The sequence below is a fragment of the Phalacrocorax aristotelis genome, chromosome 1 (genome assembly GCF_949628215.1).
Source record: "Phalacrocorax aristotelis chromosome 1, bGulAri2.1, whole genome shotgun sequence".
Taxonomy (NCBI): domain Eukaryota; kingdom Metazoa; phylum Chordata; class Aves; order Suliformes; family Phalacrocoracidae; genus Phalacrocorax; species Phalacrocorax aristotelis.
The window spans coordinates 97,598,607-97,623,677 of record NC_134276.1 but is presented as its reverse complement, the minus strand read 5'-3'; the positions used below and the strand labels follow the sequence as shown (position 1 = coordinate 97,623,677).

The 25,071-nt window shown below is 44.7% G+C and overlaps 1 protein-coding gene and 1 long non-coding RNA gene across 4 annotated transcripts in view; both read left to right on the top strand.

The window, feature by feature from the left end:
- Positions 1–1,178: 1,178 nt before the first annotated feature.
- Positions 1,179–19,459, top strand: LOC142052129 (uncharacterized). Its single transcript, XR_012658730.1, has 2 exons — positions 1,179–1,405; positions 18,465–19,459. It is a non-coding gene; the product is annotated as an uncharacterized LOC142052129 (long non-coding RNA).
- Positions 19,460–24,902: 5,443 nt separating this feature from the next.
- The window catches only part of AGPAT3 (1-acylglycerol-3-phosphate O-acyltransferase 3), a 95,297-nt gene continuing 95,128 nt past the window's right edge, over positions 24,903–25,071 (top strand). For 2 of the 3 annotated variants that reach the window (XM_075098728.1, XM_075098735.1), the window contains exon 1: positions 24,904–24,995. The gene's annotated coding sequence lies outside the window, so the exon portion shown is untranslated. Of the gene's footprint in view, positions 24,996–25,071 lie in introns of all 3 variants that reach the window. The other variant, XM_075098742.1, reaches the window with a different exon arrangement.

Below are 25,071 nucleotides of genomic sequence, written 5' to 3'. Positions count from 1 at the left end.
GTAATGCTTGTCTTGCTTGCAGTAGGTTAGCAGGTTTGGAGCTATATACAAGTTACTGCATTTTCATCTTTCTTAGGAGACTTGCTACATTAGGAAAAAGAGACTGAGTTTCAGGGGCTTGTGCAGGACAGTGTGGCTATAGATCTACCGCTTACACCTATCACCCAAGAAGGGAGCAATGAGATTCTGTCTTTTCTGAACCGCACAAATGATATAGTTTTTTTTTCTTGGTCATCTTGCAACAATATTTCTAGCTATTCACCTCACATTGCCCTTTTCAACTGATGAGTGGGCTAAGCATATGTACTGTGATTTTTTTCCTTTGGCTCCTCAGAGGAGATGTGACTAGACACAAAGCCCTGGTGCCTGTGTACAAGGAACTCCTCAGCTTTGTTTTCTGGATACCCCTGTTCTTGCTGGGACAGAGAGCAGCGGAGTTGTCTCCTCTGTGCAAGAGGCACTTCTACCTTCACCAGGCGCTGTTGGATTGGTGTTGCCAAAATTCCTGTTTGCAAACCTCTCCATGATTTAAGCTACATGCTCCAAGGAGAAACACTCCTCCTGCTCAGTGGCTGCAGGGAAGGTCAAGATAAGTGGGTAGTTGGATTCCTCAGCCCCCTCTGCTTGTGGGGCAGGGACTGTCCAGTGATAGCCAGAGAAAAGCTGGATCCCCTTGTCAAAGCTCTGCTGAGATAGAAGATGGTGAAAGTTATATGACCACCCTCCTATTCAGAGCAGGGGGTAGGCAGCGGGAGAATTTGTCACTCCCCAGATAGCTAATGGTGCTATCTGGGATGGCTAATGGTGTTGATGGGCTCTTCTCCAGGGGTCTGCTGGGCTGTGAGAGCAGGGCTGGGCTTAGACAGCTGTCACCAGCCTCCTGCCCCCTTTTCCTCTACAGACAACAAACTTGCCCTCAGGGCTGGTGGGAAATGGGCTTCTCCTATGGAAAAGCCATCAGCCTCTGTCAAGCCTTGTCTCCTTTGTGCTGAAGGCGACCACTGTACAGTGTGGTTTCTGAGCGCTGCCTAGGAGCTTTGCTTTTAGGCTGCTTGCTCAGCTGCTAGTTGGGGTGACTGCCCCGGCATGCTGCTGCTCAGCCTGGCACCTAACTGCACCTGCGCCTGAACTGCTGACCTGGCTCCTGCTCCTGCCCTGCCTTGTCCCCCCAGCCTCTCCCTGATGCGGTTCCCCTCATAGCCTCATGGCTTCAGCTCCTTCAGCACACTTTTACTCAGCTGTCATGTAGCATGCAGAGTCTCAGGATTATTCCGCCTGGCTTCTGGTCTGCTTTGTATCTCATCATGCTCCTCAACATCCTGCTCACTGTTCCCTGTAAGCTCCTGGTCTAGTTGCCCCCTTCCTGGATGGGAATACCTCTCAAAAGACAAATTTCTAACTACAGGTAACTGTTTACTCCATTGAAGGCATGCATACTTGGGGGGAGCGGGGGCTAGTGCGTGCCAGGGCATTGTAAACAAGGTGGGAAAGGAGCAAGGGACATGCAAGCGGGAAGCAGAGAGGAATGAGTGGTTTGGTGCTTGTGTGTAAGCACACGTACGTACATGTGTCAGACCAAAGGTCTGCCTAGCCTAACACCCTGTCTCCAGCTCTGGACAATAGCAGGTAGGGAAAGAGCACGAGATAAACACGCAGGCTCTTTGCAAAGACTGTGAATGTTGCTGTGGTTTGTTACCTGGCCTCCACTCAAACATTTCCTGTGTTATGTTACTGTTAATACATATTTTCTTCAATGAGTTATTGTCATGGTCAACAACTAAGCACCACACAGCTGCTCGCTCACTCCCCCCACCCCAGTGGGATGGAGGAGAGAATAGGAAGAGCAAAAGTAAGAAAAATAATGGGTTAAGATCAGTTTAATAATTAAAATAAAACAGTAATAGTAATAATAATAATAACAACAATAATATAATTAAAATTAAAATAATGTGTGTGTGAGAGAGATATGAAACCTGTGGAGGGAGGAAAAAACCAACCAAACAAGCAATGCAACAGCTCACCACCCACTGACTGACGCCGCCAGTCCCCGAGCTGCAATCACTGCTTCCCCCCAGCCAACTCCCCCCAGTTAATATACTGAGCATGACATCATATGGTATGGAATATCCCTTTGGTCAGTTTGGATCAGCTGTCTTGGCTGTGCCCCCTCCCCTCCCGGCTTCTTGTGCACCCGGCAGGGCATGGGAAGCTGGGAAAATTCTTGACTAGTACAAGTACTACTTAGCAACAACTAAAACATCAGTGTGTTATCAACATTATTTTCATACTAATTCCAAAGCACAGCACTATGCCAGCTACTAGGAAGAAAATTAACTCCATCCCTGCTAAAACCATGACAGTTATTTATTCACGATCAGCAGTACAAATTAATGCTGCACTTTTGGGGAGTAGTCACCTGCTGAGAGTTAGAGTCAAGTTTTCTGTAGTCTTAAGTTTCCTGCAGCCAACAGGATGCACGGAGAGAAGTATTACAAATGTATACAACAAGATACAGAGCCTGCACAGATTGTCTGGTCTCCAGGTATCAAAAATACTTACATTTCTTATTGTCATTGTTGTGTTTTGACAACATCCTGCTCAATTTCTATTGCCTTATAGCAATCACTGTCACAGCTTTTGAGTCAAGGCTAATAAAGGATGACTTTATTTGTGGCCTCCACCACCCATAACTCACTACAAAATTAAGCTAGACATTTATAGAGGTGCCCATCAGTGCTGTAAATAAGCAGAATTTGGAATGTGCACATATCATTTACCAAGCTGGTTGAACGAACTCATTAGGAAAAGAAAAAAGTAATTATCTTGTCACAAAAATTACTTTAATGCAAAACTACTTTAATGCAAAACAGGAAAGGTGTGGAAATAAGAGTCTTGCTGATTACTGCGGCAGTCCTTGCAGTTCTAATTCATCACGAATTTCTAGTTTGTTACTCAAATTTGGGAATATCTGCATAGGTGACAGGTGATGGGTAACAACAGAAAGTCATCATAATACGTAAGCAAAAGGTCAACGTATACAATCCTGACATCCATCAGTTTTACAGTACGGTAGCTTTGGTGCCCTCTGGAGTCTTCTGATTACCACAACCCTTCAGTATCTCTCAGCATGACGATGGCCTATGCTAGCTTCTTGGTTTTCTTATTTTTTTTTTAATTAACAAAGTCATGTACGGTTTTCATTCTCAATATCTTACCAAACCTCTTTCTTAACATAGCAGTATGACAGTAGTGGGGAGGCTCATTTCCTGGACGTTAGAGATAAGACACCAGATGAGCTTGTGGGAAGAGTCCACCATTCTAGAAGTAGGTCCGTGTGCAGATTAAACAAAACTGAGACTTGTGACCTTCAAGTGTAAAACCGAAAGTCAGGCTAAGGTTTGCTTAGACTTGCTCGATGTGGGTTGTGTTGAAATAGTATCTCTGGAAAAGAGGATGCACCAACAATATCGTGCCATGAGACTGCTTTCCCCCTGTTCAGCCCACAAAGTCAGCGGAGAGTTGTTCCTGACCACTGTGAGGTCAAGGTTTCACCTGGGAAATTTATCCAAATCATAAGCCCTCTGCAGTAACTAGTAATACTTAATAAAAACACGCACTGTCTGCCCTTTTTTAGCCTGTATATTTTAAAACTGCTTTACCAAGGAGGAAAACAGTATGCAGCCACAGCAAAATGAAAGAAAAACTACTCCCACAAGTGACAACAGTGAAACTTTTCAGAAACAGGTTTCCCTTTTCTCTTGTGTCCATATTTAAAAAGCAAAGCAAGCAAATTCTCTGAAGAGCCTCAAATAATAGCCAGTTTTAATGCGGAATCCTCCATATGGATCTACTGGGTTGTTGACAGAGCAACCCATATTACCCTCAGAGGAAATGTCTGAGTAATACCCTCCACAGCTATCTAGCCCTCCCAATTAAACCCTTTGCAAGACTATGCATAAGCAACTTTGCGCCAGGATTGTTAAACAGTAATATGTGACTCTGCAATCTAACAACATGCTTACATTAATTTTATGAAATTATTGTTTACATTGCAATAATTCCCAGATACTCCAGTCAAGAGCAGAGCCCCTATAGTGCTGCTCAATTGTAGATTAAGGCTCAATTTAGGCCCTGGGGAGCGTGCCTTCTGAAGCAATAAAGAGTCCCCGCTGGTGCACAGAGGGAAGTTTAATTGCCTTCTGCCTGGGTGTGCTGCATTAGCCTAGCTGAGGGTACAGCCCAAAGGGGCTGGGAGAGAAGGGGAGCAAATGCCAAGGGCTTGGGCTGGTTGTACGCACAAGCTGTGTGCATTTTCCCCTTCCTTTTTGTATGTCACAGCTATGTCATTCCACCTCATCCACCTGTTCCTCTCTTCTCCAGCTACCCCACATGTGTTCATTGATTATCCCTTCTTTCTCTTTATATATATGCCTAGCTCCCAAAGGCATGCTCTCCTACCGTGGCCACCTCCAAACAAGACTGTCCCTTGCCCACGGTGGGAACTCTCTCCAGCTGACCCCTTTCCCACCAGAGTTCCTTCCAGCAGGGATTTTGTGGCAGGTGGGGCAGGGGTTCCCATAGCCCTAGGGAATTATTGCTCTGACCCTGATCCTAGCATTACTTCAAGGGCTCAGGACCCATGCTTTGCTCCAAGACACAGGGTTGGCACCCTGGGCAAGGCTTTGGGCAGCGCGTGGGGAGGAAATCGCCCTCACCACCATGCATTGCTGCAAATCACCTGTTAATTGTGCTGAATGAAAAGCAAATACTATGACGGTATTGCTCAGCAGGATCTCACCCTGGGAATCACAGCCTTTCTAATTGAGACAGAATAAGGGAAATAAAAGGGGAGTTTTACTTCACATTTTTGTTTTCCCAAATTACGGCGAGCTCAGACACGACTGCTTACACAAGCAGTAACCCCACTGTTTAAATGACAAGTTAAAGCTCCAGGGTTCAGCAGCCATGGCTGCTTAAAAGTACCACAGTGCTTGATTTTGATTAATATGACTTTTGCAAATGGAACTGGTAGAAATGTCTTATTCCCTGTTCCCTCCTTGGCTGCTGATGTATAATGCTGTAAGCTGACTGGTTTGTTACATTCCTAGAAGAGGAGAAAAAAGATTGGTAAGAAAATATCCCAAAATATATCAGGCTGTACTAGGGCAGAAAACCAGATTCAGTTTGATACAATGGGTAGAAATGTTCCTTCTCAAAGTCTGACTGCTATCACATTTTAGTCTGAATTTGTAAAAAGTGCATAATTTTTATCTTCCTAGGTGACACAACATCACCTTTGCTACCGTCCCAGCAACTTAGCAAAATCCTAGCTACGTTTTTAGCATTGCTGCTTACCTGCTGTGACTCACACAAGAGCTGTTCCACTAGTATTCTTCACAATCAGAGCTAAAAATAATTCTCTCTAAAGAGACAAAGACTCTGTCAGATAGGAAGAGTTTTTATTAAGCAATGGGAATTTCTTTCGTTCTCTTTTAATTTTAGGAGACTCACTTAGAGAAACAGCTTCTTTTGTACATGATTTTTCTAGGAGCAAATCAACGCATTTAATTTGATTTTGAACCTTGCTGCACAATCAATAGTGCCTCCATTCTGGAAGCAAATCTCATAGAAAGTTACTTCAATCTCACATTTCAAATCATGTGCAAAATTCAGATGTGGACTCCCTTTCCCAAAAGCCCAAGAGCGGTTTGCTTTTGATTGAATCTGTATTAAGAAGAGGGACTCTGGCACTGTTCTGAAAAGCTGCAAAAATAGGGTGTAGAAATAACCCAAGGAATGCACTCCATGTTTTGGTAGTCCTATAGGGTAGTCTATTCTTATAGAAGGACATATACTTCATATGCCACCGATGGTCATGCGTGTTTGCACAAACCCTTGGGCCCTATACTCTGTAGTAACGTGCTTCTCCATGCCTTGATGGGGAGGGAGAATAGAGGCAGAAAACTGCTCCTTTTGATTGGATCGCTGCCCCGATTTTTTGCAGATTAAGGCAGATCCCAGATGTGTTCACACTTTGCATGACCGGGCAGTGCTATTGGCCCATCTTACTGCGCAACCGCCTCATCCACAGTACTCACTGTAGGAGGCTAGAGATGTATTCACTTATGCTGGGGCTGGATTAAGCTACTGGCCAGTGTCTGCTGAAACTTTTCTTCTTTTTCTAAAACATCAATTATCAAGCTTTTAGCCTCCCCTTCAACCTCTGTCCGATTGCCTCTATCCTCTTGTTACTTATTATGGTCTGTTTAGCCCAGCCTATCTATTTGTGACAGGTGGGAATTTGGGAATAATTCTTGATTAGTGTAAACTACTAGGTTTTTGTCCATAGATTCGATGGATGTGACAGTTAATTTCAACTGCAGACCTTCCCCTTTGTCTTTTGAACAATTTAAGTTTCTTTCTGTTTATACCTAGTTGAGAAAAATCTCTACAGAAAATTGTAATTTTACCAGTGATGGTCTGCATGTTTCTGGGTCTTTCTCACACACGTTTGTGACTTTAAAGGGAACTATATTTAATGAGGATGCCTTAGTGAAGTGCTGCCAATATTTGACAAGCAGTTCCCACAGAAATTTAGCCCTTTAACCTGTGACCGATCCTGCTAAGCACCTTGAATGGATGAGTTTGCACAAAAGAGGGATTTGCACATTATAAATTGAGTGGAGTTGTGATTACGTAGGGTGAGCATCTCTATAACACAATCTACTTTCCCCAAAACTATGTTAGAACCATGTCTTTTGGGGAAAAACCCACTAAAAAACTCCAAACAAACACAGCTTTTTTTTCAACTTCAAGATTGTCAGAAGTAGGAAATCCACCACAGCCATTGGTACAGCTTTCTAATGGATTGCCAGAAACAGGAAAGCCAACATTAGTACAGCTTGGTAATGGTTATCTAGCCTCATTTTTCAGATTTTACATGTCATTTTCAGTTTGAGTTTATAGCTTTAGATAGTCAATTGGACTTTTCTGTTTGAAGAGCCCTCACTTAGCAGATTTTTGTTCCCATGTAGATGGATATTTACAGCCTATGATCTAATTATCACTCTTCCCTTATTAAGCTAAACAGCATGAGCTACTTCAGAAATCCCAGATCTTATTTATTACCCAGTCATCAAGAGCTGATGTATAGGAAACTGAAGATATTATTCTTGTTATGTCTGTGGCATCTTGATTAAATTTGTCTTCAGGCATGGTTTTGTGCTAAACCAATGCTTATCTGGTTTTTCTTCTTTCCCATTAGTTGTTACCATGTTGCCCTCCTGAATGATTCAGTCAGTTTTACTTCCTTGGAAGACAGACCTCCTTCAGCTGCAATAAGGCCACCCTGACTGCACAGGTTTCTGCCTACATACAAGTTGGAGCATCAAAACTGACTCCCTCAGCTCACACCACACTTGCTAGGTGTGCCTCGTATCCAAAGCCGCTGCCTGTCCAGGCTCCCCTTCCTAATTCAGAAATTATTTTCTTTCAGTAGCCTCCAAATTCCTCAAAGGTCCTAAAATTTGTTACGTGTCATGTGAGGCTGTGATGCTAACGCTGGTGTGCGCTGTTAAAAATGAATGGCCTATTGAGTTTGGCAGGCTGTGTAGTCTGGGTTACATCACGAGGCTCAGCCCCAGGAGAGGAAGAGCACTACTTCTGTGGCCTCTGTGTTTGCCTTGGGCAGGATGTTGGTTTCCTTTTTCTTAGAGTGAACTTCCCAACAGGTATTGCCTGTCTTTCTTGGGTAGCCAGATTGCCGTTTTGAAAGCCAACTTGACTGTTGAACAGTCGTCAACAATTTTATGCCATGCCACTCTTCGCTGTCTTTGATCAAGTGTCTCATCAGTTATTATTTGCTTCCTAATAATGACTTCCGGCTGTGCAGAATTCCCCAGACCATCTTCCCTCAGCTTGTGGGCCTCTGCTCACCCTCACCACACAAAACACCACTTCATCCCTTTGGCTGCCAAGACCACCTCCTTCCCCTCCTCTCTCCATGATTCGTTCCTTTGTGCCTGTGTTCAGAAAGCATCTTTTGCCCTTCAATTTAATATGAACCTTTTCTTAATTTTAACTAGTGGGTGAATTCAGGCAAATGGCAAACAAAACTGCCATATACTGTGTCTATTTACTGTAAATATTTGTGCATAGTTTCTGACACATTATAGAATATAACACTACCACGCAAAAATACTTAGTGTACACAAAATGGAAAAGAAAGAAAGGGAAAATGAAGGTATTTTCTTTGGAGAGAGCTGTAATACAGGGCTCCTTGGAGCTGCCTCCCGCACTCCCTGCGCTGTGCCACGGCCGTATGCGTGGCAGAGATTACAGCTGTCACTGTTTGGCACAGCCGCAATATTGTGGCCAAATGGGAGCTGTGATTGCATCAGTTTCACTTAATTCCATTTCTTGATTTAGGGGAAGAGAAAAACGACATGAACATGACATTCCCTTCCTCTTTCTGACAAGGCAATTACACTGAATTAATCTTTCTTAAGACCTGTCTTAATTGTTTCTGGTTTTCTGCACTACATTTGTCTGTGTTGCTGGGTTTCATTTTTTCTTCTGAGAGAAACTGCCCTTAAACTCCTCACTTAATAATTTCAGACTACTTTGAACAGTAGGTTTTGTAAAACAAGAGCTATAAAATTTAATGCTGTTAAGGGAATAGTTAGGTATATCCATATATTATCATCATAGATGCATATGAGCTTCCGGCAGTGAGCCTAGGAAATATTTAACTCAAGACTGCAGGTATTTCCTCTTATCCCAGTGACATTTCAAAGCATAACTTAAGCAAAGCTCCTCTCTTCTGTGTCATCCCATGCTGATGGCCAGAAACTCCCTACACAGGTACAGCACTTGGTAGTCCAACATTGCTGGTGAAGCTCTGAAAACCTGTTAACAACCCAAACCCAAGCAGCCCAAGCCTGCTGCACCTCCTAACGTGGTCAGTGCAAGGGTTCCCATTGCTTTAATAGGTGTTGAATCAGGCTCACAGGGAGCAAATCTGAGTTAAAATACACCTGCATGCAACAAGGTAAAAACCACCTCCATGCAGATAGCCACCGTGAGAAGGTGTCTGTATCCCCCCTCCCCAATAAGCTGTCTATATGGACCAGCGACAGGGCCAAGGTTGTGGAGCACTGCTTGATGAGACAAGCCAGTTACCAGCAGCAAGAAACGCAGCAGGGAAGGGTAAGTTCAGTATGTTGAACATCCTTGAGTGAATTTAGGATTGCCTTTCCATTTAACTAGTGCGGTGGCCACACTGGGGCAGCTTGGGAGAATTTACTTAAAAGGCAATCAAGTGGCACAGGAGACATTTTTCAGGCACAGGTGTCCCACTGTACTTCACAGTAAAATAATTAAAACTAAAAACTAGGAAGACCATCCCAAGTGTATAAGTAGGTAAATAAACATGGAGATGCTGGTGTGCATCATCCTCTGATTTAATGACTGCTGTAACAGCAGAACTCAGTAGTCCTGAGCAACGACACCCAAGGAAAAATTATAAAAAGCGGAGTAGATTTCTTTTTAAAGTCTCCAAAGAGTAACCGAAAACACCCCCTGTGTTAAATATGTCTTAAATTTAAAGCAAGGCAAATAACCCATACCAGTAACAGCCTACCTTGGGATATTTTTGCCTTCTTGTTTCTCCCTCTTGGCAGAATTTAAGCTGACCTTATGCCTTTTAATGAGCTCTTTCCCAGCTGGAAATGGAAGCTTCTACTGTTTTTCCCAAAACCCCATGTTCAGACCGTTTTATGAAACACTCAAATCATCAATACTTGTTCTGTAAACTGCACGGTGGAATATATTGTAAGAAAGTACTATTTTGTTGATCTGAAAGGAGAAAAGCAGGATATTAACTTTACTATCTACATTCTCACTACTTCCAACTGTTAGTCCTACAACTGGAAAGCTGGTCTGCACACACATGAAACAAAAGCGGGTTGATATATGACATTAGGACAATAATTTTTTGTTCCAGGATCCAAACCAGAAGGATTTCACAGAATCCCAGGTTGGGAGGGACCTCAGGGATCATCTAGTCCAACCTGATTTGTTTCTCCCTTGTGTTTTATTATCACTTAAATAAGTTGGGAAAAGCTGATGGCATCACAGCACTGTACCTCTAAGGTGACCTTTCAGCGTGCCAGGAGCCATGACACATAGCTCAGCTTTCAGCCATGACTTGAAATTGTTCAGCCGGCTGGAAGGCACAAGAGGTTGTGATCGATGGCTCGTTTCGACTAGTTTCTCTCTCGTTTTGTCACACCTCTTTTCCCCAGACGTGTGATGCAAACCCAGCCAGAGCGGGCAGCCCTGGGCGAGGCTGTGGCTCCCTGCAGCACACTGCAGTAGGTGCGCAGGCGGTTGTGCTACCCGTGCATCTGAGCCTTCCTTTCTGTGCCCCGTCTGGCTCCCTGGGCTGTGTTTTACAGCCTGCAGGCGAGAGGCTGCCTGGGCTGCCTGCAAGGTGAGGGATGCAGTTTGCTCATCTCCAGTCTACGTATTTCTTCTGTCTCAAAGGTAACTGGGAGCTGCGAGCCAGGCAAAATGTACCTGCATTTATTCAGGTGTATGTGTACGTGCCTGTATCACATCTTTAGCGTTTCAACAGTCAGCATTTTAAAAGCTCTGTTGCAGGAAATATTCCCATATCAAATTCTGTATGAGGAAAAAAGCCCTTTTTTATAGACACAAGTTTATCATAGATTGGAAATTGTGGTACTCAGTTATTCTATTTTGAATCCATAGTCATTTAGCTCATGACTTAAGGCATAGTTGGATGTTCACTGATCTATATAATCAATCTTAATCTTTTTTTGTCCTTCATCTTTTTGCTCTTTTCATTTGGAGAAGTTGATGATTATTGCATTGAAATTATTAATTATGCAATTCATTATGCAAGTCATTATGCAATCATATATAGTTTTACACAACTTCATACATCTTTCTTACAAATAGAATCTGTATGTATACTTACTAAAATAATTACCTACCTTTAATGCATTTATCCAAATAATTAATTTTTACATTCTTAATATACTGGTATAATGTCAGTAAAAAAGAAAATGAATTTGATACTAATTTGTGCCAAGGATTTTTGATAAAGAATGGAACTCATTTAAAACTGTGTGAAAGCCAATATTTCATATTTGAGTTATTTGCTATAGAACCTTCAGTGGTACCTGTCTGTGTTTAAATTATTAAACAAAGGAAAGACTACCCACTCCTTTCCTCTAACTTAAAAAAAAACCAGAAGGTATTTTTCAGATATTCTAATTGCTCAAGTAATTGGACTTCTTCATATTTTATGAATTTGAAAATCTTTCAACGACACTTATTCCAGTACTGAACAGCTGCTGGTTGTAACATCTTGCCATGTATTCTTTTTTTTTTTACTTCACATTTTGAGGATACTGTCATTTTTAACACGGGCAAGTGTCTCTTCATGAAATTATGTTGAGATGGTAATGCAATAAGAGCAAAGCCAGACCATGCTGCTTCTTTTACTCTTTACGGGTCATGCGAAGAGACAAGTTTGAAAATTTCAACTCTCAGTATCACTAAACGCAGCAAATTCTAAAGATGTTTTTTGGAGACATCTATGTTTTGGTTTAGATATGATAACCTCCTCTTTGTTGTAGTTTATTAGTAATTAATATTTTTTGTGGTAACATCCATCAGTGATAAATGTATTTGGTGCAATAATGATTAAACTTCAAATACTTATAGTTAAAAGAGAAAATTTTAATACAAGTAACCATATTCTTTGTTTAAATGCACCATAAGCAAATGACATATTAATCTTCCCTTGTGAGAGCCTGTAATGTATACTGCAAAGTACTTCTATTACACAAGATCCATAGTTCAAGCAACACTGGAATTTTTCTTCTCCTTCAAATCTCCACTGGAATTAACTAGTGCACACACTATACAGCTGTCTATCATAAGACTTTGGCCTGGTCTGGACGGATAACTTGCACAGCTCGGTGCACTTTGGTCTGCTTGCTAATGTGTTCTCATCCATCAGTTACTATTCCATCTCACCAGCCTGAGGGTGGCTTTGGTTTGCGGTGAGCCTGTCACACAGGGTTCACCTGCCTGCATATCCCTTGAGGATCCAGCCAGCACAGCCGGTCCCATCCCAGGGACTGTCTCCAGTTTCCCACTTCCAAGCACCCATCCAAGGCATGCTGAGTGCTGGCAGCTGTTGCATAGTAATAAGTGGCTAGAGTTAATTCTTGTCTCCTGGCTCTCCCTGCATCCGTGTTTGGCACAGACGAGAGTCTGGCAGCACCCAGTGGCACCAGCCGCTGCACTTTGCACTGCGACATGGGAATCCCACAGTTTCTGGTGGGAAGCCCCATGATTATCCAAGCCTGCAAAAAGTCTGTAAACAGTAGGGCTCCTGAGACTGTGCTGCCTGAAGAAACGTGAGCTGTGTCTCATCCCAAAAGCCACTCAAGAGGGAATATGCATTATTATTATTATTGTCAGTGAGTCTTGCCCAGGACTGTGTTTCAGAAAAAAAAACAAAACCAAGAAAGCAGCAGCAGTTTTCCAATACTCCAGTGCAGTACAGCATTGCTGAATCCAAGGCACCATGCAAAGCTTGTTTTTAGTGATGATTAATTTAGTCCCATCATCCTGAAGAATGTGAGAAATAGTACGTCTCTGTGTAGCCTCCTGTGATGATTTATAAAGCTCAGTTTCCCCTCAGTGGTCTTTGGTGAGACTGAAGCAGGATTCATGTGTGGGGTAGTGAATTTTGTCATGCAGCTTCTTGCTAGTATCTTTTCCATTCTTCAAGTGAAAATCTGATTAATCCTTACTTATAAATAGGGCTATAGTAAAAAGGTCTCTGTTCTTAGACAATGTGCCTCGTGGGTGTGTTATGGAAGAGGAGTATCCTTTGCTTCTTGCAGTGCCATTATCAGTCTCTCCTTGCAAATGTCAAATGCCATGTCAAATCTACAACTTCCAGCCTCCCTTCTGGAGTGCTTATATGTCGAGATCTTCTGGAAGATCTGTGAATATCCCCTCATCCTTTTGATTAGATTCACTCTGTAATGTAGAGCTGTTTCCTGGGATGGTTTCAGTGGGCCTCCTGTTCTCTTCTGCCTGTCCCCTTTCTCATAGTGATTCACATGGTGTTAGTAGTGAAGTCAACTCTTAGCCATAGCACTACTCTACTCAAAACCTCTTGCCTGTATGTTGCTTTGGATTTGATTGGTTTAAGCTTTGAAATGTTAACTGTCTTTACCACCAGATTATCTATAGCAAGTGTATTAGAAACAAGTTATCTGGATGTATTTTTTTTTTCTGTCTTGACAAGGATGTTTCAGAGTTGTCCCCCAAACTCAGGCTCTGGTTTACGATGGAAAGAGCTTCTTCCATGAATCCTTTAATAACAGACTCATATATCTGATTTCATAGAGGTATAAATCTTACTGTGAAGCCAGTCACACTTCTTGCACTTGGAATAACAGATATACTATTTATAACTGGAAAACATTTGCGTTAAGAAGCGCTTTCTAATCTAGACTCCAGATTACCAGTCCCACACTTATTTTGCTATAATGATCTCTTCATTCCCTGTGTATATATGAGAGCAAGCACAACAATAACAGACTTTTGCAGCCCCAATCTCCCTACTGAAACTTGTGAAGCACCTGTTGTCCATTTTCTTTGCAGCAGATTTTCTTACTTGGGCATTTGATTGCTGTGAATTACACTTAACCAGCACTTCATGAATCCCTGGTTCTTTCAAATAAGTTTTTTTTTCAACTGACAGCAAAGACAGACTGCTTCATATGATGATCCACTTGGATCTGCCTCAGAGACTCCCTATCAGTAATCGCTGCTTTTCTCTTCTGACACGAATGCTTTCAAACGTTCCTTCCCAACTGCAGATACGCTAAAGCGCTGCTGATGACACCAAATCTGCCATACCTTACTCTCATTTCCATTTCTGGCAAATCCAGGCTGTAACATGACTGTGAAACTGGCATTTCTCAGAACTTGTGGTTCGTGAATGTAGATTTTGAATGCAGATTTTGAAGCAACGCTCCATTGGCCATGGGATTTCTAAGGCTATGTGAATTATAAATGCCTTTCACACTCGCTGCAGGGTGGGAGGGGGATGTCCACTGGCTGCCTTCTCTTCTCTACTTAGTGCCAGCAATGTGACAATTGTATGGAAATCTGCAATAAAAAACTGTGTACTCGCACTGCACAACAATTCACCAGTATTATGTAAACCAGAGCATCAGTAACAGATGTACAGACTAAACAGATACTGTGACATTCAATTTTCATTTCAATATGTCTTGGGAAAACTACTCATGTGGAAAGATTAACACATACAGAAAGACTGTATAAAAACCGCACAAATAAGCCCGTTTGACGTAAATGTTGCCACAACCTTGCATACTAGTTCCCACCTGGGTTTGGGTGGTTATCTAATACCCTTAGCCTATGACATTAACTGATGGCACAAATAGGGTCTTGTTTTCCTCTTGGGTATATTCTTGTAATATCAGTCCAATTCTGCTAGTGTCACCAAAGCCGCATCTGAGAAACCAAGTAAGAAGTCAGGTCCATAGATCAGGGATTGTATACAATGATGACAGATAATATTGGACAATCCTTTCTGGCTTCATTCATACATTAATAAATCAAGAGAGATGTATTTTACAATACATACAACAATACCACTAAATCCTTGTCCTTTTAAAAGCATGTTTATTGAGTTTCAGGCTGGCAAAGATGTGCATTACTCAAGAAAAGCATTTTGAAGTATATCAAAAACCATAGTGGGAAAGCATATCCCCTTCCATGTAACAGCATCTTACTGAAGTGCAAAAGCTTCCAAAACCAGGAAGAAGAAACTTCTTCCACACAGAGGCAGGAAATCAAGTTTTCACCTATATCAGGGACCTAGCACATTGCAGTCTTTATCTTTTCATAGTATCATAGAATCATAGAATGTCTTCAGTTGGAAGGGACCCGCACAGATCATTGAGTCCAACTCCCGTCCCTGCACAGGACAACACCAAAGTTCATACCATGAGTCTGAGGGCATTGTCCAAATGCTTCTTGAATATCATCAGGATTGGCACTGTGACTACTTCCCTGGGGAGCCTGTTCCAGTGCTCCACCACCCTCTGGGTGAAGAACCTTTTCCTAATATCCAACCTAAACCTCCCCTGGCACATCTCCCTGCCATTCACTCGGGCCCTATCATTGGCCACCAGAGAGAAGAGATCAGCACCTGCCCCTCCTCCTCCCCTTGTGAAGAGGCTGTAGACCACAACGAGGTCTGCCCTCAGCCTCCTCTTCTCCAGGCTGAACAAACCAAGAGACTTTAGCTGCTCCTCATAGGGTTTCTCCCCTAAACCCTCCATCAACTTTGTGGCCCTCCTCTGGACACTTCCCGGTAGCTTTATATCCTTAATATACTGTGGTGCCCAAAACTGCACACAGCACTCAAGGTGAGGCCGCACCAGCGCAGAGCAGAGCAGGACAGTCCCCTCCCTCGACCGGCTGCATTGCAGCACTTGATGCACCCCAGGGCACGGTTGGCCCTCTTGGCTGCCAGGGCACGCTGTTGGCTCATGTTCAACTTGCCATTGACCAGAACCCCCAGGTCCCTCTCAGCAGAGCTGCTCTCCAGCCTCTCGCTCCCCAGTCTGTATGAACATCCAGGGTTGCTGTGCCCAAGGTGCAGAATCCAGCACTTGCCCTTGTTAAACTTCATACGGTTGGTGATTGCCCAGCTATCCAGTCTGTCTAGATCCCTCTGCAGGGCCTCTCTGCCCTCGAGAGTGTCAACAGCTCCTCCCAATTTTGTGTCATCAGCAAACTTAATTAGTATTCCTTCAAATGCTGCACCCAAGTCATTAACAAAGAGATTAAAGGACACCGGCCCCAAGATGGATCCCTGCAGAACCCCACTAGTGACTGGCTGCCAGCCTGATGTAACCCCATTTACTGTAACCCTTTGAGCCCGACCCATCAGCCAGCTGCTCACCCACTGCATTATGTGTTTATCCAGCTGTACACTGGACATTTTGTCCAGGCGGATACTGTGAGAGACAGTATCGAAAGCTTTACTGAAATCCAAAAAGATTACGTTGACTTGCTTCCCTTGATCAGCTAGGTGGGTAACCTTGTCATAGAAAGAAATTAAGTTTATTAGGCAGGACTTTCCCCTAGTGAACCCATGCTAGCTGGGGCCAATGACTGCGTTGTCTGTCAGGTGTTTTTCAATATCTCCCAGAATAATGTTCTCCATAATTTTGCCAGGCAGACAAGTAACACTGACGGGCCTGTAGTTACTGGGGTCATCCCTGTTGCCCGTCTTGAAGACTGGGACAACGTTTGCCAGCTTCCAGTCACCTGGGACTTCGCCAGATTCCCAAAAGCATTGGAAAATCATTGAGAGAGGTCTCACTATGACATTAGCCAGCTCTTTAAGTACCCTCAGACAAATCATATCAGGCCCCATCGCCTTATAGGGATCCAGCGGGGACAGCAAGTCCCACACAAGTTCAGGGTTGACTGGGAGTTTATCGTTCCCACAGTCATTGTTCTCTAGCCCAGAGAGGGACCTCCAGAGCCCATCATTGATGTTGAAGACCAGGATGAAGACAGCATTAAATGTCTCTGCTTTGCCTATGTCCCTGTTTTTGAGGTGATTGTGCTAACCAAGCAACAGGTCAATGTTATTTCTGGCCTGCCTTTTGCCATTAACATATTTTTAAAAAGCCCTTTTTATTGTCCCTCACAGTACTGGACAGCTTCAACTCTAATTGAGCTTTGGGCACAAGAATTTCCACCCTACAGTGGTGAACAGCATCTCTGTAGTCCTCCCATGTCACCTGGCCTTGCTTCCACTGGCCATATACTTTCTTTTTTCAACTTATTTCTAGAAGATCCCTGCTCAGCCAAGCTGGCCTTCTGCCTCGCCTGCTTGACTTCCTACATTTTGAAATTGCCTGCTCCTGTGCTCTTAGGAAGTGGTACTTAAAAAGTGACCGGCATTGATGGACCCCAGCACCCTCAAAAGATTTTCCCCGGAGGACCTTACTAAGTAGTTCCCTAAGCAACCTGAAGCCTGCTCTCCTCATACCCAGAGCTGAGGTCTTGCTGGCAGTTTTCCTCCTGTTACCACAGATTTTAAACTTGACTGCTTCATGGTTGCTGTGGCCAAGGCAGCCACCAATTGCCACGTGTCCCACGAGATCCTCTCTGTTAATAAGTAACAAATTGAGGAAGGCACCTTTCCTGGTTGGTTCCCTTAGTACCTGTACCAAGAAGTTATTGCCCAGATGGTTGAGGAATCTTCTGGACCTGTTTGTATCAGCTGTGTGTTATTCCAGCTGACATCTGGCAAGTTGAAGTCCCCCATAAGGACAAGGGCAGATGACTTAGAGGCATCCCTTAGCTCCTTAAAGAATACCTCATCAGTGTCATCATCCTGGCTCGGTGGCGTATAGTAGACTCCCACCACATCTTCTTTATTTGCCTGTCCCTTAGTCCCTACCCAGAGGCTCTCAACTGTGCCATCGCCAACTGCAAGCCCCGTGCATTCCAGCTCCTTTGCTACATACAGTGTCACCCCCTCACCTCGCCTGCCCTGCCTATCCCTCCTGAAGAGCCTGTGACCATCCATTGTGGCACACCAGTCACAGGACTTGTCCCACCAGGTTTCACTTAGGCCAATAATTTCATATCTCTGGGACTGGGCCAAGGCTTTCAGTTCCTCTTGCTTGTTCCTCATGCTGCGCGCATTTGTGTAGAAACACTTCAAGTGTGCTTCATTGTGCCTGTCACCACGTGGAGCAGTCAGAAGAATCTCGCTGGCACGCAGCTCCTCGAACTTTGGCGTGCCATCCTGTTGCTCATCACTGACTATCCTTTTCATGTTTTACGTGTTTATACACAACAGGGCAGCCCGCCAGCAGCTCTGGCCAAAACCTGCAGCAACAGCTGAGCTCTGAGTGGATAGGTTTTTGCTGGAGCAGTGTGTGAAATAGGTATGTTGGTTTGTCAACACCCAATTGTAAGTACGGAGGCACTGCCTACGGTGCTGACTGCCATTAAAAACATAACAGAGCTGAACAGTATGCGAGTGCCACGAGAGCTAGAAGGCAAGGTACTGCAGCTGATGGAGAAGCTCCTAGCACGGTCCTGAAGCTGAGGAATTTCATTTGCATTCACATTTTGGCCCCCATCCACCGTTCCAGCAATGCAAAGGAAAATCAATTGACTAAGCTTCCAAAATTGCTTTAAAGACTCAAATAATGTCAAATCCATTTCCTACGTCCACAGCAGTTATCAGAAAATTCAGAATTAAGAATCCCCCATAAACTCGGCACTGTCTCCTTGATCCTATGCGTTAAGTGGGGTTTTCATTACCCCATCCTATTTCTTTGCAGAGATGCGCTCTATAGATCAGCTGGACTGGACTTTTCCACACTTCGTCTGGGAACCATGCATGATTCATAAGCTGTCAGAAGGTGGTTGATGGAACAGGCCACCAAAATTCAGTATCAAACGTACGTGCATCTTTCCATGCATGCAAGTGAGAAAATAAGCAAGTTCATGAAAGGAAACCTAGTAAAGAGATACTCAGATCTGAACCTAAGGCTTTCTCTTTGTAAATGGAAATCACCGTGGGTGCATTACAAGAAAAAAAGCCCTTAATTTTACCCGAGGTGGTTATGTAGCCCTTGGATAAGACAAAAGAGAATTGGGCTAAGTGATCTCCAGGGTCCCTTCCAGGCCCACACTTCTGCAGCCATACAACACAGCATGTGCTCGCTTCATTTCACCTAACACTCAGCATCTACAGTACAGATGTTTACACTGAGCTGGGCTCCCTGCGTTATCAGTGGGAAACAGGCCCTGCTAGGAGAGCAAGCCTTGCTCCGGCTTTTGAGGTTGCAAATATGCATTTATCCAACATTTCCTCAGATCTAATTATGTATATGACTGTGATCCTACTTTCCTTGTGGAGAAAAACTCCCACTAACATTAATGGGTATTTCTTTCCTTAAGAAGGTGCACAAGATACAGCCCTTAGATTACAGGGGGGGAAAAAAATGCAATTTCAATATAAGTCAAGAGTGTTTGGTTTAGCTCCGAGTGCCTTGTGAGAAGAACAGAACTAAAATTCACCTCAGGGCATCCAAAGATAACGAATGTAATTTCAAGAGAAAGCATAGGGATCTGCAGTTGCAGCAGACTGTGGTTTGTGTGTTTGCATTGTGCAAGGTTCTGTTCTTTGCTTAGCAGCATGACCTATTTCCCAGCATCATGTGATTTTTGTATTGGAAGACTCTTCTGTAAAGAGGTAGAATTAATTTTCCAGTGGAAAAGATATAAATCTGATTGTCCTTAATTCTGCCCAATAAAATAGCATAACATTGCATTTCTTTGTATTTGTTTAGTGATTTAAACTTCATAACCCTTTTGAAAGACAAGTATGTGTAGAGCATATGCACCTCCTTACCCGTTGTTGGCAGTACGCAGTTTCATTAAGTTTTTATTCAACAAATGTACAAGGCATCAGGAAAATCCAAATTAAATTACACTTGGATTTAATACGGTTTAAAGTCCGTCTCCCACCACAATGGCAGTTACGCGCTTAGGCGTCTAAAGTGCATGAAGGGAATTCACGCCTTCCACCTCGCTCTGATGCCTAAGTTTTCTGCTTGGATTTTGCTCAGCTGCCTGAAGTTCTTTCAACTATGCACACGGAGATGAAAATCTAGGGATGCCACCTCTGGCTAAAATGATCTGGCATTCCTAAATCAGGAATTCCTGTCCCCCAGTCACATAAGCAACCCTGTCCATCAGACTTTCTCAGTTCATTCCTAATGGAGACCAACACTAGGACTGAGAGAAGAGAGAAACAAAAGAAAATCAAGCTGTAATGGAGACACCTGGAAGGGAACTGTTTATACAAACTCAACAGCTTGTGAAAAGCTGGCCCTTTAAAGTATGCACAGTTAGGCACTGCAGATAGGCAGTCCCTTCTGAAATGCTTGCTGTATATGTATTTTTAGCTTGTGGCTTCTTTATTTCTAGTCATATTTCTTCTAACGTACTGGAAGCATTCATAATTATGGTGACAAGACTTTTTTTTTTAAAGCTCGTATATGCAAAAGTGACCAAATGAAAGCTGACTTTCCCAAAGGAAAAAAAATGCTTTATGAGTTGAGAAATTTCAGCTCTAACAGTAATTAACTTTCACGTAATTGTTAGAAGGCTGCATTCATAGTACACGTTTCTGTTCGTTTGTCAAAATCAACAGCACAACACTACCGAGGTCACAACAAAGCTGAGAATATTGTAGATATGAATATAGAGGAAATGTTGACCATTTGGTAAGCTAAGAGGATATTCAGTTAGGTTGGATTTAAAGTATTAACCTCTTCAGGAGACGAACGCTGGCTTTCTGTATGTTTTGTATCACATGCACATTAATGCATTCTGTCTATGTGGGTTTTTTTTAAGACCTGCAATTAATTAGGAATTTGAGCTTATAGTTAGGATAGGATGTGTCAGCACTAGAAAATAACAGTGTTGTTGCTAGGTGGTGCTTTCACTTGTGCATGGGCCCAGTGCTGTGTACCTGCGCTTGCCGGAGCGCCCTCAAATTTTCAAGTACAGATGAGACCCAATTCAGCATCTGCTTCAAGTCCCTTTGACCTTTCAGCAGCTGACGTACCGCGGCTCGTGCAGTACCTGCTGTACAACACTGCAAACGGTTGCCTGGCTTCCACTCACTCCAGAAGTTAATCAGGCCTTCACTGCAGTTGATGGGAAGTAACGAGGAGCTGCCTTTGGACCGAGGTGTTGAACACGACTCAGACACAGTTCAGTATTGAGAACTAACATGGAAATGTCCTCCAGTGATTTCTGACTAACACAGCTTGAGAAACCAGAATGAGATTTGGAGGTGGTGGTGGGGTCTATAGCAGGTGCAATGGCTACAAAAGGGGAACATTTCAAACCCTAGGAGAACTGAACCTCCATTAACATTCAAAAGGCAGTCTCTTCAGGTGGGGAGAAATCTGCTTCCCCTAATTACATTCACGTCCTCAGGAGAACTGGTGAGTGAAGATCAATGTAAGGGACTTTCTTTCCAGCAGACCCTGCAGACCTGTTTGGGTGATCTGAAATAACTGCTTTCCTGATGCTCTTAAGTATATTTCAACCATTTTGATGTGTTAAGTGGTTTTTGCTCAGTAGAATAGACTAGTAATGCTCTATTTGAAATCTTGCTTCGTGCACATAACAAACACTGCTTCTGCAGAACATCTCATTTTAAGCCTGGGGATGATAATGGATGAATATGAGAACAGCTGCTCTCAGTTTCACTCCAGAGGTGCTGGTCAGCACTCCACAGAGCTCTTTTACCAGCTGAGAAAGAGAAGCTCATGGTTTCACCCCAATTGGCAACCAAGCACCACACGGCCACTCGCTCATCCTCCCCCTACCCCAGTGGGGTGGGGAGAGAATCAGGAAAAAAAAAAAGTAAAACCTGTAGGTTGAGATAAAGACAGTTTAATAGGACAGCAGAGGAAGACAAAATAATAATAGTAGTAGTAATAATGATAAAAGAACATAAAAAACAAGTGATGCGCAATGCAATTGCTCACCACCCACCAACCGATGCCCAGCCAGACGCTGAGCAGTGACTGCCACCCGCCGGCCAACTCCCCCCAGCTAATACACTGAGCATGACATCATATGGTTTGGAATATACCTTTGGCCAGTTGGGGTCAGCTGTCCTGGCTGTGCCCCCTCCCGGCTTCTTGTGCCCCTGGCAGAGCATGGGGAGCTGGAAAAGTCCTTGACCAGTGTAAGCACTGCTCAGCAACAACTAAACCATTGGTGTGTTATCAACATTATTCTCACATTAAATACAAAGCACAGCACTATGCCAGCTGCTAGGAAGAAAATCAACTCTGTCCCAGCCAAAACCACAAGACTTAGAAGCTGAGAAAAAGAAGATGCCATTTGCCAGTAAGATATCAGAACACAGCTGAGCAGAAAGGTGGAAATTAATTTCTTGGTATACTTTATAGGTGCTACCTTTTGGGATTTTTTTTTGCACCCTGTTTCTGTGTCCACCATTTTTATTCTCAAACTTTGAATGTTTTTTCTTTCTCTTTTTCTTCTGTATCTGTCTCATGCTAAAATACCCCATGAATGCACCATCCTTTCAGATTTTAGTTTTGATTATTTGACTCTTACATGCACCACACTCTCAGTGGACACGATATGCACGTAAGCACTGTGAAGTAGGACAGCCAGTATATTAAAAAAATAGGGAATTTATACTTTGCTGTAGTTAAAATTCAGGCAGACCAGAAACAGGTCAGGCAACCTTAACTGTCCTCCTGTTAGTGATACAATCTCAAAAGTCTTCTGACGGAAGAAATTATGTCATGCTTTGTTTCTGCAATCAAACCATCATCAGCCACTTCTATTAGAAGCTGAATGAGCTATTTCTTATTTAGAAACAGACTTGTGAGGTATACTAAAAGCTCACACTGAGAAAAAAATGCAAGCTGTACTCTCCGTGCATTGTCGTACAAACCCAGAAGTTGCAGCAAAATAAGCTGCAAATAGCTGTGTACTACCAGCATGGGAAATAAAGACAAACAGGAGGCTCAGCACCGGGACCCTTAGAGGAAAACTAAATTGCCTTTGTCCTGCCTCAGTTCTGAGCTATGCAAGGAACCAAGATCACCTGCGATGTTCTCCAAGAAGCCACGGAGGCTGCTGTAATTTATGGCAGCCTACTACAAAGCTACACCAGCACAGGAGACCAGACAAAGACTTTGTGATTGGCCAAGCTGGCATGGGCTGAGCAGCATACATAAGGCTGAGCAGAACTGCTGGTAAGAGGCTATGCTGGAGGAGACAGGAAGAGAAAAAGCAGCATATGCATCTGACCTAAGGGCAGGGCCTCTGCCTCATGCTAGAACTCACATACAACTGGAAACCAGTACTGAGTTCTGCGACGACTGTAAAAGCACAGCAACTGATTTAAAGGCACTTCAAATAAACACAGAACAGAAATATTTAGATATTACTTTTGTGTACTTCCCTGAAGCAGGTCAAGTTACAATGTTCTGAATATCACATACTGCAGGCAAAAGAGGGGAACATTTGGAACCTAAATAACTGTTAAAACCACTTTTTTTTTTTTTTTTTAAAAACGGGTCTCCCTAACTACTGAGGGTAGTATTTGCTTTACTGTGATGATCCAGAGAGCACTGTGACCGCTGTCTTTCCATGTCCCTGCCTAACACTAGTCTCCTCAAAATCCATATTCTGGAACCAAAAAAAAGGAACTGATTTTCAGAGGTAATGAACGTATGCAATCTTGAACAAAAAGCTTTGAGAGTTGTAATCTCTCATCACCTTGAGAAGCAAAAGCAACTATTTAGAGGCATCAGTAAGGTGTTTGAAGGCTACCACTAGATACTGGCATTGGAAAATGTTGTTTCAACTTTAAAGATTTTATGTAAAAGATTTGTAACTTTCAAGCTTTGACGCTTCCTCATACTGCACCCAGGAAGGGAGAGGAAGGTCTCGCCCATGGGTTATCGCCCATGAAAGAACACCTCACTGAGTTAAATTTCTCTGGCCAGGACAAACGCAGCCGCTGCAGCCCCCACATGCAATCGTGTCACACTCTGAGGACAATGACTAAGACTCCAAACAAAAACGTTATCTTTCAAGACTTATTCTGAAAAAAACAGACCAAACTTGTATTCCCTTCAATACGTTCCGACCGGCTTCTTTGTGGTACACGCAGAAACACAAAGATCTTATCGGTCTATGGCGCTGTATTTCTTCAAAATCAAATAACCTAGGTGAGGTCCTGCTCCTTTCGTGAAGAGCTTCTTCCACCAAGCCCAGTCCTTCGCAAGGCAGCCCATTTACCGCATGCGGAGCGTCGCCCCTACAGGCGAGACCCCCTGCTTTACCGCTTTCTTCTTCGTTCGGACCCGGGATTATTTCGTAATTTAACAGCGTTACATAGCGGGTTCCTACGTTATGAGAATTTCTGTTACTGATTCCTCACGGTGCCACCTCCGTGTTTCTTCCACACGGATCCCTCCGACCCGAGAGCTTCTCTTACCCCTCCCCGGCGGCCGCCCGCCCGGCGGGGTGCCGGCCCCGCGGGGCGGCGGGGGGCCCCGCACCTCCTCGCCGCGGCGGCCCCGGGGCCCGCTGCCGGGCAGGCGGGAGGACGCAGACCGCTCTCCCTCAGGACAGCCAGCGGGAACGGGAGCCACGGCTCCGGCCAGCGGCCGTGCCCGGGCGGGCGGCGCTCCCGCCTCGCGGAGGGCCCGGGGGAGCGGGGCCGCGGTGAGGGGCGCGGCGGGCGGGAGCGGCGGCGCCCCCTGGCGGCCGCCCCGCGGTATGGGGGGGCGCAAGCGGCGGCTGGGCGAGGTGCGGGCGGCTTCGCCGCATCGCGTCCCGGTGCGGGGCGGTGCGGCGAGAGCGGCCGGCGGGGGTCCCGCCGCGCTGGCCGGGCCGGGGCAGGGCGGGAGGAACGAACGGCGGCGGCCCCCGCTGTCTGACCCGACCTTCCCCCTCGCCTCCTCCGCCGCCCGGCTCTCCTGCCCCCAGCGGCCCGGGAGGAACTGAACCATCGCCGCACAGGAAGTAGCGGCTGCGGGGAGCAGCGGCGGCGACAGCTGGGGCTGCTGCACTCAATGAGCGAGGCTCCCGCAGCCGCCGCCGCCCGCCCCGCTCGCCCCTTCCCCGCCTCCCGAGGGCAGCGGCGCCGAGCCAGCCTGCCGCCGCCGCTGGGGGGGCACCGCGGACAGCAGCAGGCGGAGGCGGGCAAGGCCGCCCGCCCCGGAGCCGGAGGCTGAGGCGGGTAGAAGCAGCTCCGGTTTTTCCCGAGGAGGAGGAGGCGGCGGCGGGGACTGCAGGTTGGTGCCGGGCTGCGGGGGGAAGGCGGGCGGCGGACCCTACCCACACCACACCACGCCACGCCGCGCCGCGCTG